The sequence below is a fragment of the Orycteropus afer genome, unplaced genomic scaffold (genome assembly GCF_000298275.1).
Source record: "Orycteropus afer afer isolate SDZICR_OR568_19922 unplaced genomic scaffold, OryAfe1.0 scaffold00359, whole genome shotgun sequence".
NCBI classification, from domain to species: Eukaryota; Metazoa; Chordata; class Mammalia; order Tubulidentata; family Orycteropodidae; genus Orycteropus; species Orycteropus afer.
Genome location: NW_006921946.1, coordinates 1,145,303 through 1,162,740, shown reverse-complemented (window position 1 = coordinate 1,162,740; position 17,438 = coordinate 1,145,303).

The following is a 17,438-nucleotide window of genomic DNA, read 5'->3' as shown; positions in this document are numbered from 1 at the left end:
ACCCCTCCTTGGGTTTCCAAGGCAGTATCACTATGGAAGTAGATTGCCCCATCTTCCTTCTGAGGAGTGGCTGGTGGGTTTGAACCACCAGCCTCCTTGTTAGCAGTCAAGTGCCTTAGGCACTATGCTACCAGAGCTCCCTGGGTTCCTTTAACTATCCTGAAAACTAACATTTTGCCTTCTACAAAGAGATTCTAGCATTGATTAAGCTCATTTGTTAACTTTAAATTACAGTTAAAAGGCTTTCTGTTTTTATTTTTGTCAGGACTGGGTCTGTGTTCTCTTGATATAATTCTTGCAGAAGAATAGAAAGTTCTCCATTGTTTTTACTGAGTAGCCCTTCAGATATGGAACTAGAAAAATCTCAAAATGAGGTAAGAAGGGCAACAGTTGTCTATGGCACTTAATTTATATGACATCAAATGCAAGCCTATGACAATAATTATAATATGCACCAGTTACAATGCCTGTGATGTCCTTGAGTAGTGCAAACAGTTAAATTGCTTGCTGCTAACCAAAGGTTGGAGGTTGGCATCCAACCAGAGGTGCCTTATAAGAAAAGTCTGACAGACTACTTCCAAAAAAACCAGTCCCTGAAAACCTTGTGGAGTACAGTTTTACTCTGATACACATGGAGCCCAGTGAAACAGAAACAACTCAATGGCAACTTGTGCCAATAATACCTATACTGTTGTTGTTAGTTGCTGTTGAGTTGATTCCATCATGGCAACCCCATGTGTGGAGAGTATAACTGCTGCATAGGATTTTCAAGGCTATGACCTTTTTTGGAAATGAGCTCTGGTAGCATAGTGCCTAAAGCTCTTGACTGCTAACCAGAAGGCTGGTGGTTCAAACCTACCAGCCACTCCTTGGAAGGAAGATGGGGCAATCTACCTCCCTAGTGATACTGCCTTGGAAACCCAAGGAGGGGTGGTTATGAATCAGGTCCGACTTGACAGCACATAACAACAACAACAGCTCCCGAGGAACTTCTGGGTGGGTTCAAGTAACTAGTAGTTGAACTCTTAACCATTTGTTGCATCCAGGGACTAGTACCTTTGTTGCTATTACTTTATTGTTTTCAAAGAACCTATGTTGTTGTTGTTGTTGTTATGTGCCGTTGAGTCGGACCTGACTCATAGGGACCCTTCCTTGGGTTTCCGAGGCAGTATCACTATGGAAGTAGATTGCCCCATCTTCCTTCCAAGGAGTGGCTGGTGGGTTTGAACCACCAGCCTTCTGATTAGCAGTCAAGTGCCTTAGGCACTATGCTACCAGAGCTCCCCAAAGAACCTATACATATGCTATTTCACTAGACTCCTACAACAAATAAATGTATGATTTCTTTCACAAAAGAGGGAGGCCCGTATGATCACATCTGTTTTAATTTTTCTTACTAATGACTTAAGACTCCATCCACCTTATTAATGAGCAATTCTCTTTTGGGCTTATGTCATCCTCATGAATTTTCAAATGTCATGTGTTTTATTAGGGTCAAAGAAAGAGGTCAATTCAACTTTCACACCCAAGAGAGGAGAAAACCAGAGACATCAGTTAAGGTTGCTTTTCTTCTTATTGCCACATGGTGTCACTCTTGAAAACTGGTCCTACTCTGTAGATTAAGGTCCTGATTCCTCCAGGATGTTGTGGATCTTTGCAGATGGAAGATCTCATTCTTTCAGGCCACATGTAGGCCAGTTGAGCTCCCAAAATTGCCACACTCTACATAGTCATTCTCATGTTACCAGCCAACCTCAGGAATACTGTGGAGCCCAAAAATGCATCCATCATAAACCTTTGCCTCTCCTTCCCTCCATGGGGATTCAAGAGCCCAGAAGTATTTTAAAATTCGTCATATACTTCGGTCAGACAGTGCACACCTCCTTGTTTCTGGGGTTAGGGTTGCTTCTTGTGTCCTGCTGCAAATACAAGGAAGGAGTTTAGAGTGTTTACATATGGAGCCATAGATACCCAGGCTTGGCATTCAAAGAAAGGAGCCAAATCCTCAATGGCAGTGCTCTTTCAGGGCTAATGCTAACAGGACAGCAGTGCCTCTTTGCTTTCCACTCACTCTCAAAAGCACGTCCAAGGCTATTGCTGGTCCTTGGAACACTATGCTAGAATGGGTTCAGGAGTCCTCCACCTTTAGGACTCCAACTCTCATTCCTGCTTTCCTGGAATCTCTCTTTCTCAGATCAGCCAGTTATCCATTTTTAATCCTGGAGAATTGTCTCTCCTTTCCAATCTAGATAAAGCTATTGTTCTGTATTTGTGCAGGTACGAAAGGTTTTACAAGTCCATGTGTAGACAAAGGGTCAGTTATCCCATGGTTGCCTTTCTGAGTGACCTTCAATGACACAAGATACCCTTCTCACCCATGTTCTAATGGGGCAGGGTAACTTCCCTTGGTGATTCAGAGATGGCTTCCCAGCACTTCCTTTAAAATAAGAAAAAAAGGGAAATGTGACTTTTTAGTAGGACTTTAGGACTTTGTGCTATAGATGGAGCTCTGGTAGCTCAGTACTTAAGGCATTTGGCTACTAACCAAAAGGTCAGCAGCTCAAACTCACCAGCCACTCCTCAGGAGAAAGATAACACAGTCTGCTTCCATGAAGATTTATAGCCTTGGAGACCCTGTGGGGCAGTTCTTTGTCTTATAAGGTCACTGGGAATCAACTTGGTGGCAGAGGGTTGGTTGTGCTATGGAAAGAATAGTGATACTTTGTATAACAAACTGTCTTAAGCCAATTTGCAATTCACAACTGTTAGTCTTTGCAAATCAAAGGTGAGTGTAGCTATATGTCTCCTCCCCATCACCTCACTACTACGGAGTTGAAAACAAGCCTTTTACTCAATCTTGTCCCTTAAACACATATGTATTAGCAAATAGGCACAAAAGAAAGTGATACAGCCTATTCTATAAGCTTGGCATTGTTCTGGTTCTTTGTTCTTTCAGGAACGAGCAAAACCTGACAAGGACGATTCCTTTCAATGGAGAAATGCAATACCATTCCGATAGCACTAGCAGGTAAACTTCTTGGAGGACCCAAGTGACCATTGTTAAACAAGGAACAAGGCTTGTTGGTCTTCTAGACATAAGGCACTTTACTCTAAGGCGTTAGGGTTTTGAGCTGATTGGTTCCTTATCCATACTTTGGTCATGCCTGTGGTCTTTTTATTAATTTGTTGAACTGTACTCATTTTCACAACAAATATTAATTCTTAACACCCATTATGCTAGTTAACAAGGCTTCTAATGCAAATTGATATAGCAATTTTTTACTTGCTTCTCATGGCCACCTCTGTGGCATGGACTCATGATAAAAATCCTTCAGACACTAACACTAAGTGTGTATTATATACACACCCACATATATGTATGCATGTATCTATATATCACACCTTTTAGCATTATTTTTTGTATTTTTTATAAAATTCTTTCACATATATAATTTATTTAAACTTCACAGAAATTAAATGAGATAGAAATTATTATCTCCTTTTTTCAGATAAGAGAAGTGAGGTTTGGAAGATAACTTCCCCAGAGCGACTCATCTAGTAAATTACAGAGTGAGTGCTAACCCTGTCTTTAGACTTTGAACTTCAGAGTGCTTTGATCAAAGCTTGCACTCTGAGTCAATGAACCAGAAGCATCGACATCCAGGAGACTAGAAATGTTGAAGTTCAAGATTTACCAATGATAATTTGATTGCTCAGTTTGAGAGGCATGGGTTAGAGCTTGGGTTGTTTCCTGTTTTTGCAAATAAAGTTTTATTGGAAGGCAACTACACCCATTATTTTATCTTTTGTCTATGGCTGTTCACCCATTAACAGCTGACTTACTAGTTGCAATGGAGATGTGTGCTCCTCAAAGCCTAAAATATTTACTATCCAACCCTTTACAGAAAATATTTGTTCACCCTTGCCTAGAGTAAGGAGCTCTGGTGGCATAGTACCTAAAGCATTTGACTGATAACCAGAAGGCTGGTGGTTCAATCCCATCAGCCACTCCTCAGAAGGAAGACTGGGCAATCTACTTCTGTAGAGATAGCACCTCAGAAACCCAAGGAGGGGTCACCATGAGTCAGAACCGACTGGAGGGCAGTGAGTTTGCTTTACTTATTTATTTATTTTGGCCCAGAGTACTGCTTCTTAAACTATTTGTGTTGAAGGGCCAGTTTTTTGTTTATTTTTAATTTCCAATCCATTGTGGACCACTAATTTTTAGGTAAATACAATAAAAATGAATTATTAGAAAATTAAAACAAAAATAAATGAAAATATAAACCTCGATTTTTTTTAAATGCTCAGTTCAACAGACATAAAATAATCTGTGGGGGGGAAAATTCCCTTACTTACCACTCACTCACTCACTGCTGTCAAGGTGAATCCAACTCATCTAGACCTCTCCTTGGGTTTCCAAGGTGGTATCACTATGGAAATAGATTGCCCAACCTTCCTTCCAAGGAGTGGCTGGTGGGTTTGAACCGCCAACCTTCTGGTTGGCAGACAAATATCTTAGGCACTATGCCACCAGAGCTCTCTTACTTACCAAGGACAACTAACAATTTGCAAATTAGCACTGGGCTTCACTTTGAGTAGCTAGAGGTTAAGGAGGCACAGCTGACATTTTTTAGACAGCTTCTTTAGTCATATGACATTGAAACCTAGTAATTATAAATATTGTCAAAGTTTACAATACCATCTCCCTTAGGTATGTATTTCTTTAAAGACATTCAGCTGATACTTTATTTACTGCTCTCTCCCCACAGTTGCTAGTTCCCATAGGCCCTGTTATTTCTGAGAGAGTTCTGGTGGTGCAGTAGTTAACCATTCTGTTACTAACTGAAAAGTTGGTGGCTCAAATCCACCAGCTGCTCCATTGGAGAAAGATGCATCAGTCTGCTTCTGTAAAGATTACAACCATGGAAACCAGATGGGGCAGTTCTACCCTTTTCTATAGGGTGACTATGAGTCAAATTCACTCTAGGGCAACAGGATTTGTTATTTCAAAAGTGTATGCAGCCACCACAGCTACTTTCCATTAAGTGATGCTTACCAACCTGCTTCTGAGATCTCTCAGTTTTAAATATAGCTTCTCTCCTCACACTGGCCAAAGAAGAGAACCCCCCACCCCTACCCCAGACTTCACTCTGCACACAGGGAGACTCACAAAATTCCATGGCCTAATTGACATGCAGAGCAAATGTTAAACTCCAGAAAAGAAAAAGATACAAGACTGCACTTTCCAAACTCCCTTAGAAAAATTACCTGCAGTCTGGGAAAATGAAAAGCCTCCAACTCCACTTTATTAGTTGGTCTCCTGTTGCTAGGCGACAGGCTCTCAATGGCTCTTGGCTTATATCCTCTGCCAGGCTTTCAGGAGTCAGGCTTCTCTCCTAAGTCCCCAAGAGTCCTCAACTCTGACTCCTTCCTTCTTCCAAGCCTTCTGTTCAGGCACTGTGTGGAAACTCGCCCTGATTCTGGGATCCTGGCAGGACCCCAAACCTCCATGCCCATAAGGCTGTGTCCCTTAGGAATCGCAGGTGGGAGGAACCTTAACTTGGCATCCTCCCCTGTGGTTGCCACCTGGAAGAAACCCTGCCGGCCAGCCATCCGCTGCATTGTGCACTGATCACTAGCAGTGTTACTAATGCTTTAATAAAGAGCTGCGGGAATCGTCAATGTGCACAGTGTGACTGAGGGTATAATATAGGACAGGGGTAGAAAGCACAGCAGGTCACAGTGTAGCATCCCTTGCCAGCACACAACCATTCCCCATTTTGTACCTTTCAAGGGTGTGAATGGACCTGACTGTCATTTGAGAGAACAAGCTTCTTAAAACCAGAAAGTCGGTGTTTTTGCATTATCTGAACAGCACACACCCCTCAGTAGGCACATAAATAAGTGTTAAATATTAATAAATGTCACTTTGCAAGACATGAAAGAGCAGAACACAATCAGCTGCCAAGGAAAGTTGCCATAATTATAGTCAGTGAATCTCAATAATGTGCCCCATTTATCATCACACATAAGAGCAAGAAAAATGGTTCTGGTTCTTCACCCAGCCATCACAGGTTTGAGCACAAATTAGCCCAAAGGAGAAATCCAGGAGAGAAGTAATTGAAATCACAAAACTTTCTGAGTGAAGGAGGGAACCAGATAAAGGGAATTGCGCTCTTTACGCCAGTAAAATGCAGTCCATTCAGGAAGAGCTCACCGCATGCCCATTTATTCTTTTTAATCCTCACAATAGCTAAGTAACATGGAAGTAAAACCATTCTCCCTTTAAACACAAGGAAGTAGAGGGTCTTGTACAAGGTATGGAGTTCCTGGGTTGTGTAAATTGTTAATGCACTTGGTTACTAACCATAAGGCTGGAAGTCAGGTCTACCCAGAAGCACCTTGGAAGAAAAGCCTGGTGATTTATGGCCACGAAACCAGCCATTGAAAACCCTGTGGAGCACAGTTCTGCTCTGACACACACAGTGTTGCCATAGGTCAGAGCCAACTTGATAGGAAATGGTTTTGTCCAAGGCATGACATTTTTAAAGGACAGAGGCAGGATTCGAACCTGGGTCTCTTTGGGTTCTTATTCTTCCCACTGATCACAGTGCCTCTATTAGTGCCTCTTTGTGGGTGTATCCTAGTGCTCAGGCAATTGCAAGGTCTTAAAAAAAGCACTCAAAGCGAAAAACCCAAACTCACTGCCATCAAGTTAGTTCTGACTCATAGGAACCCCCACTGTGTTTCTGAAGCTGTAAATCTTTATGGAAGTACATTGCCTGGTCTTCCTTCTGCAGAATGGCTGGTGGGTTTGAACTGCCGACCTTCTGGTTAGCAGCCAAATGCCTTAGGCAGTACACCACCAGAGCTCCTTGGGATCCTGATTAGAGAGGTGCTGATTAGAGAGCTATATTTGCACCTGGAATTCAGGAGACCAATGTGAGCTTACAGGTAAAGATTTGAGACTCATTATCATATAGATAGAAGGTATGTGGAGGATAGTGATTAAAACCATGTGTGTGGCTGAGAGGCAGAAAGTATAGACTAAAGAGGGAAAAGGAATGCCAATATTTGGGAATTGGACAGGGAAAGAGAAGCTGACAAAAGAGCCTGAGAAACATTTCAAAGGACTGGGTTGGGGCTGGGGGAATGAAGAGAGTATTTCAAATACATAGTGGAACACCGTAAGGAAAGAAGAAGGTGGCAGAAATGTCCAGAAACATTAGGAGTGAAAAGTGCCCTTTGAATTTGGTGTCTTGATAAAAGGCAATCTCAGAGGGTATAGTTTATGTGGTGTAATGAGGAATGGGACCAGACTGGAGGATATAGGGGAAGTGAGATAGACCCGTTTCAAAGTTGAACAGTAAAGGGGGGAAGAGGCATAGAAGAGGTATAGAAGAGGTATAGAAGAGTACTAACTTAGCTTTTCTTATGGAATGACTTCAGAGAGTTTAAGTGTTGCTAGGAAGGAAACATTATAAAGGCAAAAGAACGAGGTTATAGGAACAAGGAATAACCAATATTATAACCTCATGAAAAACCATTAATTCCTTATTGCCTTGATGTGTTATTTTTCTAAGCATGTGTGAGATCCCTGGAGGATGCAAGTGGTTTGCATTTGAGAACTAACCTAAAAGGTTGGCAAGTCAAAACCACCCACAATCTGCTTCTGGAAAGATTAAAGCCAAGACAACCCTCGGAAGCATTCTACTCTGAAACACATGGGGTGGCATGACTTGAAACTGACTGAATGGCAACAGGTTTGGTTTTTATAGACAGTCAGGTACACAGACATGCATCCCCTAGTGGTGGCTGGAAATAATTGCTATTTCATAAACATTTGCTTATTGCCTGATGGTCCAAAATATATAAAGGTTAGTGACCTAGGAAATATATTTCTTAGTAGCCCTGCCAATAGCTTCCTTTTCTATCTTAATGGAAATTATAAGCCATGTCTCCAGTCTCTCATCAGTATTCAGTACCTCTAGATAAATACTAAGTACTCACTGAATAATTTAGTTTCAAATGTTACCCTTTGATGTACAAGTACAACATAACTAGGAAGCTCCGTGTATTAAGTATATTCACAGAAGCTCTCATTTTAGCATATTTAACACTTTAAATGCCAGATAAGACCCTGAGAAACAGTACACACTAATTTCAAAGAAAATGTCACATATTTCTGTTGAGGATGCATTTGCTCTCAAAGTCCCTACCTCTTCCATACCCACCTCCATCTCTACAGTTGCTATGAAAAGTCTCAGTGAAGATTCCTGGGTAAATGTTTGCTCTCCACCATGGCCTTGGGTATTGATGGAATGAACCAGTTCAACCTCCTGCTGAGGATTTGCATTTCCTCCCTAAATATACTGAATCAGAATCTACATTTTAATAAGATTCCCAGGTGATTCTTATGCATACATCAGCTCTTGCTAAAATACAGATTCTGTTTCAGCACATCTGGGGTGGAAATTCAAATTCTCAGCAGGGGGCTGAATCGGAATGAAATGGTTTGAAGGCCTGCCTCAAACTCAACATACCCAAAGAAGGACTTAAGATTGTCTTCCTACCTTTCCTTACCTCACATCTAAACTACTTCTCTTACAGTAATTCCTAACTCTGTATGGTCCTACTACCTCCCAAGTTGCTCAAACAGAAAATTGAGATTTATCTTAGACTCCCCAGTCCTTTAACAACTGCCTTAATTCTACCAGTGAAGAAAAGAACAGTTGCCCTTAAATCAGTTCCAACTCATGGCAAACCCACGTGTGTCACAGTAGAACTGTGCTCCATAGAGTTTTCAATGGCCAGTTTCTCAGAAGCAGATCACCACACGTTTCTTTTGACACCCCTCTGGGTGGACTTGAATCTCCAATCCTTTGGATATCAACTGAGCACGTTAAACATTTATTTAGTTATAACCGAGCCAGTGTCTGTGGGTCTATTTTCAAATGTTATAGCTACATAAGGGCTAGTTGTTTTGGAGGAAAGCAGAAGAGGTTAAGATCTCTGTAAAATGGGTCCAACAACTGTGCCATGCCTTGGCTGATACTCATTACTAACAAAAAGTCTTCTAGAGGGTATCACCTTACTATGAAAACTATTTTCCTCTCCAATATCATTTTACATCATAGTTTGTGATTCTCAAATTGCATGTATTTTAACAAAAGTTGTAGACTATTATACTGATTTTACTTATTTTTTCATTCTGCTTGGTTTTAGTTTTTTTTTTTAATGGCTATCCTCAAGTCCTCAAGCCAAAAGTGTTTAAAAGGGAACTATAAGAAGACAAATCAACTAGGGTTTGTGGCGTAGTGACTGCTAACCAGAGGGCTGGAGGTTCAAACCAACCAGTCACTCCTCGGAAGGAAGACTGGGCAATCTACTTCCATAGAGATAACACCTTGGAAACCCAAGGAGGGGTCACTATGAGTCAGAATTGACATGATGCAGTCCCCCCCCCCATAAAGTTAGAAAAGGAAATGTAGAGTTTTAAACCCTAACAGTTCTTTAAACCAGATGATGTGATTGCCTGACTCAAAATCTCTGTGCTGCAGGGGAGAGACTCAAGGGTAGAAAGGCACACACATTAAATGATCTGATCTTCAGAATCATCCCATTTAACAGATAAATAAGGAAGCTAACATCTGGAGAAATTAATAATTCTCCTCAAGTCTTAAAGATAGTAAGCAACAACACAGGAATATGAGTAAAATAGATATAGAACAATCCCATTAAATTTTATTGACTTATTTCTCACTGAATTTATTACATTGATGCCACTGTGGTAAGAAACCTAACACTGATTTCTTTTGCCAGTTTGCTCAATGAATTCTTGCTGTTTTAATCACAAAAATCTAAAAAAAAAACCTCACTGCCATCAAGTCGGATCCAACTCATAGAAACTCCTCCTTGGGTTTCTGAGGCAGTATCACTATGGAAGTAGATTGCCCAACTTTCCTTCCAAAGAGTGGCTGGTGGGTTTGAACCACTAACCTTCTGATGAGCAGTCAAGTACCTTAAGTAATATTTACTGCACAGTCTATTTCAAAGTAAAAGTTACTTTGAATATTTTACAAAACATTATGATAATACAGTTGCTTAAGGAAATATTTGATTCCGAAAATAATTTTCCACCCTTAGATGTATTTGCTACAGATAAAAACACCAAGTTGCAGCATTTATATGCATTTCTACTACTGCTTATTCAAAGTGCTGAGATAAAATGACCCAAGTTTTAAGTAAAATCAATACTTTTAAAAACTCTCTTAACTCCTTAGTTGGTACTCACCATTAACCCATATATAATTCTATAGACATCGTGTATGGGATACAAGGCTAACACCTGTAACAGAACATTAGACACAGCATTACTCAATGAGGACCCAGAGAGCTTCAAATCTTCCATCAGGCGATAAAGGAGGTGTGAATTGTGTCCCAGATTTTCAGACAACGGGACTGGAATGAAAAGACGGTGACTTTATTGAGTCCTGAAATTCCATGGTTTCAGCATAACCTAATGTTTAAGCCCTTGGAGAGAAGAGACAGCAGTAACTATGTAAGCTTGCATGAGTGCAACCCCAACATAATGAGTGCCGTCAAGCGTGAACCACAGGCTGCCTCTCGCCTTCCAGAGGCATGACTCAGTTAAAGGGATGATATGACAGAATCATAGCATCACCAGGTCCGGGTCCCAGTTCATCCTGGGCTTTCCTCTTTTCATAAGTCTCCTTTTTTTCATTACTCATGATTACACTGACAAAAATCATTCCTTATCTGAAAGGAGAAAATATTTCTCAGAAATGGCTAAAATATCATATCTAGAAGTAATTATATAGCCTTTACTTCCAGTTTTTATTTAATATCTTGGTAATAGACTAAGGAGCTCTGGTGGCTTAGTGCCTAAGGCATTTGACTGCTGTTGGTGTTTCAAACTCACCAGCCATCCCGCTAAAAGAAGACTGGGCAATCTACTTCCATAAAGATTTACTGCCTGGGAAACCGAAAGGGGGTCGCTGTAGTTGGAATCGACTTGATGACAGTGAGTTTGGTTTGTGTGTGGGGGGAGCTGTGGTACTTTTCCCCATTGAGAACTACTAGAGAATGAGCAATTAATGGTGCCGAACCAGTCTGGTCACTTGTGTCAGTATCCTATCTTCATCTTTGCTGAGTAGCTGCCATTGTCAAAATATAGCAAAATATGTTTTTCTAGTTTCCTGTTGATGGGCATTTGAGATCTATCCATTTTTTGACTGCTAGGACTAAACCTAGTATAGAAATCTTACTGGAGTTTTTTTGGGGTTTTTTTTTTTGTTGTTTTTTCTTTTTTTGTCATGTTCTTATTTCTGCTGAGTAAATATGAGCATAGAACTGCTGGGCTGTAGGGTAGGGAGTATGCTTAACTTCTTTTCAAGGAACTGCTAACAGTTTTCCAAAGTGATTTTAATATTTTATTTTTCCACCAGCAATGTGTGAGTTTCTCTTTGCCAATATTTGCCGTTGTGGGTGTTTTAATTTATCCTTTCCAATGGGTGAGTGTGATAGCTCCTTGAGGTTTTTGTTTGTTTTGTCATATGACTGATGACAAACAATGTTAAACAACTTTACATAGGCTTATACCAAAAAACCGAAAAACTCACTGTCGTCAAGTCGGGTTCGACTCATAGCAACCCCTCCTTGGGTTTCTGAGGCAGTATCTCTATGGAAGTAGATTGCCAGTCTTCCTTCCAAGGAGTGGCTGGTGTGATTGAACTACCAACCTTCTGGTTAGCTGTCAAATGCCTTAGGCACTATGCCACCAGAGCTTCTTTACATAGCCTTATAGACTATATATCTTTTGTTTGAGTGTCCTAATACTTGTTCATTTTTGTTTGTCTTTGAATATTCTATAAACAAATCCTTTGTCAGATACATGAATTGTGAATATTTTGTCTCAGTCTCTGGTTGGCCTTGGCCTTTGCTTAGTTGTAAAATTTTTTATTTTGATGAATATTGTTTTGTTAACTTATTTTTGATCCTTGGTGTTTTTATGTGCACACGAAGAAATTCTTGCTTTCCTAGCCTCATGCAATCTTTCTCCTATATTTTCTTCTAGATTTAAGGAAGGGATCAAGATTCATTTTTCCATTTGCTTACCCAATTATTCCAGTGCTATATTTTGGGAAAAACAAAACCTCTTCTTTCCTCTTTCAATTACCTTGTTATTATCATCTAAAAGCCATTGGCAATATACGTGTAGTTGTGTTTTAGATTCTTTATTCTGTCCATGAGTCTGTCTGTCTCTCCTCATGCCTATACCAGGAGCGATACCACACTCTCTTGATTACTGTAGCTTTATAGATAGTGCTGAAGTCTGGGGAGGTATTTCCTCCAAATTTGTTCTTTCTCAGGATTATTTTGGCTATTCTAAGTCCTTTACATTTTTTGTAAGTTTTAAAATCAACTTGTTAATGTATTCAAAATTTGGTCTGGAATTTTTAGTGGACTGCAAAAGCAGTGTGAAGGTAGCTTCTGACCTCTTCTGACTTCACAAGGGGGAAGGACCTGTGATGCACACATCAGACATGCCACCATCCTCCAACCTTGTTACCAGTTCTGACACCAACCATCCTTCCCATGACACTCACTGCTTCTCTGCTGGATTTGAGAATTTGTTGCAATGGCCACACAGAACTCACAGACAATACTCATGATTATGGAGTTTACTAGGGAAGTAAAGGGAGCTCCGGTAGTGTAGTGCCTAAGACATTTGACTGCTAGCCAGAAGGCTGATGGTTCATATCCACCACTCATTCCTCAGAAGGAAGATTGGGCAATCTACTTCTGTAATGATACCGCCTCAGAAATCCAAGGATGGGTCACTATGAGTCGGCTCCGACTCGAAGGCAGTGAATGAGTTTGGCTTCAAGACAGCTTCTGTTCAGCTGGGCTGCAGGCATGCTTCTCTCTGGCCCTGGCCTCTGCCTTGTTTGGACAAGTGTTACAAAGCTCTTTTAGTTTTGCTGATAAGTGCCCAGAGAGGCACCTCACTCTGCCAGCAAGCCTCCTGGCTGAAGACACTCATCTTTCTCGCTGTGAGGCCCGGGAAGCCGGGAAGCTTTGTCTCATGCCAGTCCCTTAGTTCTGCTGCCTCTGCTGCACTGTTCCTCTACCATGCCTCCACGGTAGACAGCAAAATATTACAGTTCTCTCTCTCTGTTTACTAGCTCGAAGAGGTCCAGTTGCAGGGATTTGGGTCCAATGACATGCTCCATTCCTGGGTCTTCTTTCTTAATAGTAGTGAAATCCCCCTTTCTACCTCTGGGATGGCCCATTTTAAGCCTAGTGGATAGGCAAAACTGAGCAATCCCCACATTAGGGTTTCATACACTTTATTTTCATGGTCCCACTAACATAAGCGTGTCATGTAAATAATTATTTACATTATTAACAAGCTATTCAATCCCCTTGGTAGGCCACAAGCACTTTATTTTTGCATAGTCACATTCAGTCATCTGATGGGACTCACAAAGACCATAGCTAGAAGAGCCATATTAAGTAATTCACTGCACCACAAATGGCATTGTGTTGACTCTATAGACCAATTTGGAGATAAATGACATCTAAACATTATTATGTCTTCATATCCAAACATAGTATATTGCTCTAGTTATTATGCTATTCTTTAATTTCTCTTAGCAATGTTTTGACATTTTCAAAGTAGAGGTTGTACACATCTTTTATTAAATTAAATCCAGGTATTTGATATTTTTCATGCAGTATGAAATGTTTTCTTTAAATTTTATTTTCCTACATTTTTACTCTTATATTTAGAAATAGACTTGATTTTTACATACTGACTTTGAATCTTGTGGTCCTTAAAATTCACTGATTCATCCTATTATATGTTTTTACACATTCTTTGGGATTTCTAAATGAACAATCATGCCTTCTGAAAAAAGGAAAGCTTGGTTTCTTTTTATTTTCTAGTTGTTATTCTTTTCATTTCTTTTTCTTACCTTATTGCACTGGCTCTGACCTTCAATACTATATGGAATACCACAATTTTTGGTCTTTAGAGTACCATGCATAATAATATCATAGGCTTTTGGTAGAGCCCCTTAGATGAAAATGTTTGTGGACCCCTGATCTAAATGTTCAAATTTATTATAAATTGTTCATACTTTTAATTCTTTGAAGGACTGTGGGACTCACATATTTATAGCCTCTCATTCCTAATAATATTCATTCTTGTTTCCACTCTTTTCAGGTTTAGTAGAGATTTATCAATTTTATTTATATTTTAGTTCATTTTTGAATAATGTTTTTCATTATTCTTTGTCTATGTTAAATCTTTAGTGAATGTGTTTTCCACTTCATTGATTTTACTGATTTTTGCTCATATCTTTATTATTTTCCTTCTTCTGCCTGTTTGGGGCTAAATTTTTTTCCCTTTCTACTACATAAAGTATAATTTCTCCTCACACTTTTGTCCATTATTTGCCTTTTATATCTTGAGGCTACAGTATTTATTTAGGTGCTTGCAGATGTTAAATTGTGATACTGTATGGATGAAATGAAACCTTCGCCGTTATCAACTGACCCTCTTTATCTCTGCTAATGCTGTCTTAATTCAATTTTGTCTGATGTTAATATAGATAAATTAGCTTTATTACAGTTAGTGTTTGCACAGTGTGTCATTTCCACTTCTTTAACTTAGGTGTTTCTGTACCCTTATGTTTTATATGGGGAACTCTGGTAGCATAGTGCCTAAGGCACTTGGCTGCTTATCAGAAGGCTGACGGTTCAAACCTTCCAGCCACTCCTCGGAAGGAAGGTTGGGCAATCTACTTCCGTAGTGATACAGCCTCGGAAACCCAAGAAGGGGTCACTATGAGTAGAGTCCGACTCGACAGCACCTAACAACAACAACAACAACAACATGTTTTATATGAGAAGCCCTAGTGTACAGTGGTTAAAGTGCTCAGTTTGCAAACCAAAGGTTTGGCAATTTGAACCTACCAGCTGCTCTGTGGGAGCAAGATACAGTGGTCTATTTCCATAAAGATTTACAGCCTTGGAAACCCTATGGGGCAGTTCTAATCTGTCCTGTACTGTTGCTATAGGTTGGATCCAACTCAACAGCAGTGAATTTGGGTTTGGGTTTTATATTTTATATGTATCTCTTTTAAATAGCATTATTAGCTTGAACTGTAGGAAATTGTAATTCTGGTGGTCAAAAAATTATCAACTGTTAGCAATTTCATATGATTTACCCTAATATTCACATTTTTAAAAAATTATGATCCAGTCTGACAATATTTGTTTTGTCACTAGAGCATTCAGTTGTCTTTGGTATGCATTGTCCAATCTTATCTTCCCCACACTGTACGTACTTTCCCATACTTTCTACAACACTGACATTTATAAGTGTATTATAGATGCGGTAGTTTTTATCATTTTAAAAGCTTAGATTTTTCACAGGAAAAGAAAATACATTTTAGAGAAGATACATAAATCAGTTAAGAAAAAATTTTAAAGTAGAAATATGCATAAATGTTTGCTTTACGCCTAATTATACATTCGCAAATTCCATGAGTTTGCCCAAATTATTTCATCGAGCTAGGATGTTATTATACAGGACTACTTGAAATAATAGTAAATTAAACTGAGATCAGAAAACACAAAGAATTTGTTGGTCTATTTCAGCAGTGTTTATTATCATGGACATGAAATAATCTTGTTTTTAAAGACAGTCTCTCTGCATATTACCTGAGATTGTATACTTGTTTCCTTGAAGAGAAATTCTTAATGATAATTGCTACTATTTATAGAGTGCTTATTGTGTGCCAGGTACTTCAAATGCCTCTCTTTTGTTTTAAAGGAATGTGTGACTATGTCTTACATGCATAAGCAATGTGACCATGATTCCTGTGGTTCAGTACATAGTGCAAACACAAAATCCAATCATCATGTATTTTTGAAACATTGAAGCAACAATCTGTAGTTGTGGCAGTGCTGATTAAAATCTGTTTTTCCTTTTCTTAACAGCTTGAAATGCTTAGCTTGCTCTGACATTAGCACAGAATCACTCTCACTCATCCCTTTGTTTAGTCCCCTCCATCTTCTGTCTCCTCTTTGCTACAACCTGTCCCATGGCATGTTCCCAGCACACCACATTTCCCTCTATCTGCATATCTCTCGAGGGCATGCAATTAGTCTTTTTCCAGGATAGCTTGTCTCAAGAGAATGTACTCGCATCTTTGTCTTTTTAGAGGGCAGAGAAGGGGGACAAGACAAGCTGGCAACACCCAAATGTTCTAGCCCAGAAGCAAGGAGAAGACAAGGCTGTGAATTACTTCCCTTGACTGCTAACCAAAGGGCTGGTGGTTCAAACTCACTGGCCACTCCTCAGAAGGAAGGTTGGGCAATCTACTTCTGTAGTTGTATTGCCTCAGAAACCCCAGGAGGGGTCACTATCAGTTGGGTCTGACTCGACGGCACGTAACAGCAACAACAAAACACACAGACACACACACCATTTTTGCCCAATCACATATATCAAAGGAGAAACTCCTGATCAGGGCATTAGAAACTCTGAAATGGAATGACCATGCACGTGTGGCCTTGTTTTAAGCAAAAAAGTAATATATGAAAATATGTACTGATTCAAAACTAAATTAGAGAACTATTACTCACTTTATACATGTGTACTTCTAAGATTTCCTTCAAGTAGCTAGCTCTCTGGGTACAATTATAATGTACTATAAAGAAAATTAAAATCTTCACAACTGCACCAATAAGCAGCATCGCGATAAATGGAGGAAAGATTGAACTTGTCAAAGATTACATATTACTTGGTTCCACAATCAACACCAATGCAAGCAGCATCAAGAAATCAGATATGTATTGCACTGGGCAAATCTGCTGCAAAAGACCTCTTTAAAGTGCTGAAGTGCAAAAATATGTCTTTGAAGACTAAGGTGTGCCTAACCCAAGCCATGGTGTTTTCCATAGCTTTATATGCATGTGAAAGCTGGACAATGAATAAGGAAGACCATGATGTTTTTGAGTTGTGTTGGTGAAGAATACCACAATTCTGCCAGAAGACTGCCAGAAGAACAAATCTGTCCTGCAAGAAGTGCCACCAGAATGCTCCTTGGAAGCAAGAATGGCCAGACTTCATCTCACCTACTTTGGTCATGTTGTCAGAAGGGACCATTCCCTGGAGAAGGATATCATGCTTGGCAAAGTGGAGGGTCAGTGAAAAAGGGGAAGGCCCTCAACGAGATGGATTGACACAATGGTCACAACAATGGGCTTAAGTATAGCAAGGACTGTGAGGCTGGCATTGGAGCGGGCAGTGTTTTGTTCTGTTGTACACAGGATCATTATGAGCAGGAGCTGATTCAATGGCACCTAACAACAACAAATAAACACACACACACACACAC